At 30.1% G+C, this 3,623-nt stretch overlaps 1 long non-coding RNA gene across 1 annotated transcript; it reads right to left on the reverse strand.

The window, feature by feature from the left end:
* Positions 1–336: 336 nt before the first annotated feature.
* On the reverse strand, positions 337–3,414 carry LOC147066108 (uncharacterized). The gene is made up of 3 exons (XR_015071626.1): positions 3,242–3,414; positions 1,889–2,054; positions 337–650 (listed from the first exon to the last, which is right to left on the reverse strand). It is a non-coding gene; the product is annotated as an uncharacterized LOC147066108 (long non-coding RNA).
* Positions 3,415–3,623: the final 209 nt, after the last annotated feature.

A 3,623-nucleotide genomic window follows, 5' to 3' on the forward strand; every position in this document is an offset into this window, starting at 1 on the left:
ATCTCATCTGATATTATTATAATATTATGACCATGGTCAAAAAAAAAAATATTACTGTTAGGTACCTATATCAGAAGTGATCTGGTAGAATATTGGTTTTACTAAAGCGCACAAATCGGTACCATCCAAACTACATAAGTTTAATCTGATAGCAATGTTTGCAGATGTAGACATTCGTTAAGTTTTAAACCTTTCAGACAATCGACTGTGCACATTTGTATAGCAACACACTGAAATTATCAGCTTTAAATATATATATATATATTTTCCGCACTAAATATCATGTTATCACTTATCAGTCTACATGTTTTATTTCTTTATTATTCACAAATAGTATTTATGTAAAAAAACATTCTGTTTATTATTTAAAAAAATAAATTATCACAAGAACGATAATATTACAGTAATTACACATATTATTATCTTGCCAATTTAGTCGTATTAAACATAGATTGGATATATATATATTTTGAATTTTATAAAGTTAATTAACGTATTTCAATTTAAAACAGTAAACAATATATTGAATACACTGCATTATAATTTTATAGTAATTTCTTGTGTAGGTACCATTGCTGTTTCAGTTGAAGTCGTCTCCAATAGGCAGTCCATAACAGCACCCTATTGTATGTCCGATAAGCATCAGTTTCCTATAACAAAAAAACAGAATATACATTCCGATACAAAATAATGTATAGATATTAAAGTAGATACGTCAGTATGATAATCACCCTAAGTGTTAATTTTTCAAAATCATTCATTTGTTGAAATTAATTAATATGGGAAGAACCGGCTTATATTAGTACAGGGTTGGCGAACCTTTTTACGTACGCGTGCCAAAATTTCCCAAATAAAATTTTTCTACTGTCCGACGTGCCGAGCAGTTTCCATGGGGAAAAATGAAAAACAAGTTTTTAAGATTGATTTACGATTGAGTTCTTGAGATTCTCTCTTTTACCGTGCTTCTAGTTGAAGGCAAATCTTTTATTCTTTGAATATTTTTCCCCTCGTTTTCGAAAGATCGTGGTCATACATTTCGGTCCACCAATTTTGAAACTGTCTGCCAGAATTACTTATATTAGCTCTATCAAGTTTTGGTTTTTTATTTGGTACAGGCATTTTTATGAGTAGCTATGATTTTTTTGTTTCCATATTAAATACTTAGTTTGGTTTTTACGCACAAACTGACATCAGAATTTTCCCGATCAAATGAGACATTCCTTCATTACAGTGGTCTCAAGCTTTATAAATAAAATTTATCAAAATCTGTTTCGTAGTTTCCGTTTGCGCATCGATTGGTAAATATTATTGGTGAAAATAATGTTAAAAACCGAATAAAACACGCAATACAATGTTTTCATTATTTTTTGATATTATGTTCTTACTTTCTTAAAGTAGGTATTTTATTGTAAAAAAATATGTTTTCATTTATTATTAGGTATTTTTTTTCTCTTCAAAATAAAGCATTCGCGTGCCATGCAAAATTATCTGATATGCCATAGGTTCGCCATCACTGTATTAGTATTTTTAAACATATGTATACTAAATTGAATGTGATGTTTACTTTATTTTACAAGAAAACCTAAATGTACCTACCTTTCATAGTTTTTGTTTACATTTAAGATTTATAAGATACCTACTTTAGAAAGCTTCATTCAGGCGTTTAGAACTTTGAAAAGTCGTGTGTTTTATGTTTGCGTTCTGCCTTTTTTCCTATCACTTTTTACATCATTTACTACATTACTATATTTAGGTTCCATCTTTATAGAATAATGTTTTCTTCAACATACATATTATGATTTTTTTGCAATTTGTCGTACCCCGTGGCTTTGAGAGAATAATATTATTAACTATTAGTATTAAAGTATAATAATCAGTAATAACTTACGCGATGTAATAGTCTCGCTATTTTTACCAATGGCCATTATTATTAATAATAGTGGTTATCATCCAGCAGCATATTCCTATCAACGAAGTACAGAAAAGTGATGCTGAAGCACCAGATACTGATGGTAGTTGTTCAATACCACCGGGTACATCCGAAGAAGTGGAAACTAAAAAACAAAATAATACAAAAGATAAAAATATTGGGCTGGCATTTTTAAACGAATCATCACATGAAGTTTAATTTGTTCCTTCTTTATTGAAATGCGTAGCAGCTTAAGCGTTAGCCTATTGCGTCGTGGATCCCAGGCTCAAACCCTGGTTCTGACAACCATACATATTGTTTTTCAATTTGTGTATGAGTCAGAGTATGGACCTAATAGGTTGAGCAAGTGGCAGACATCGATTTCTCGTAAAAACAAAATCTGTCAATACAAACCTCCACCCTGTGGAGGCTCATATTATGATCCTATTAGGATCGGACATGGTCGAAGTAAGTAAGTATAGTTAATGTACTGTTAAACCAATCATAAATCACCTTATTATTCTTATGTAAAAGTTGTGATCGATGAAATTATATCAAGAAATTAACGAAATACTACACACTTTCTTGTGCCAGTTTTAAGTACTTAGAAGTATATATAATGTACACATCTTAAATCCTCCAGATGATCAAAAAGCTAAATATTGTGCTACAGATCATAAACGTAGATCTTAACTAGGTATCAATTATCCCCAGAAGCTACATAATATGTTTAATAAGCGCAGAATCTTGCAAGTTTGTTTGGCCCAATCATCGAAGATGGCACCTGGCAACCAAGGTCGCTATATTCATACTATGGAAAATATAGAATCATTTTCAAACAATTCAAAAATTAAGAAATTATGCATAATTTTTTAATCCCAGTTCTTTGGCGATAGTAAATAAAGAACCTTTCCGAGCATCGCGGATTCTATAGGAGTCTAATTTTCTACATGTTTTTATGTAAATCCAAAAAATTTAAATGATGACTCACTGATAATTTTAAAGCTTATTATATTATAATGACTTTAAAAAATTAACTTGTGTTGATCAATACCAATTTAATTATTGATTCATACGGTCATTTTAGTTTAATTTTAGTTTATCAACAAACATCGTTCAATCAAATTGGATTTGTGTACGTTTACTGCCATCGTCCCAGTTTTAACATCACGTGTATTATAGGTACCAAATAACTTAATCTTAATATTAATATAGGTGATAATCTATTTTTTTACTGTCGCAAAAGTTCAATTTTTCGACATAAAATCTGTGCACGTGTAAGGGTCCTATTAATATTTAAGTACAATGTTATTTTAAAAACTTTAAATTTACCACACAGGCATTCGTCGACATCGCAGTGACCACTAATTTTCCCGCTGTTTTTACATTCCTGATCACAATTGCTGTCGATACAATCTGCACAAAATCCACACGAGATTACGGATAAAATCACACAAACTAATAATATTAACTTCATTTTGAAATATGTGAACAATATTAGTAATGTTTAATATTTTTCTCGACGCCGCTATTTATACAAAAAAAATCTTTTATCAACTTCCGACTCACACTTTATCAGTGTACTGTCAAAGTATTGTGGTCATTGCATTATTATTTTTTTATCATATTTAATGTGTCCAATAAAATGACAAATGCAAAATCTCGTAACAGTACCTATACTCAATTCGTAAAACTTACTTCCGATAAACTTGAT

Source organism: Rhyacophila brunnea, unplaced genomic scaffold (genome assembly GCF_057557595.1).
Source record: "Rhyacophila brunnea isolate RB1 unplaced genomic scaffold, BYU_Rbru_1.0 scaffold_5, whole genome shotgun sequence".
Taxonomy (NCBI): Eukaryota; Metazoa; Arthropoda; class Insecta; order Trichoptera; family Rhyacophilidae; genus Rhyacophila; species Rhyacophila brunnea.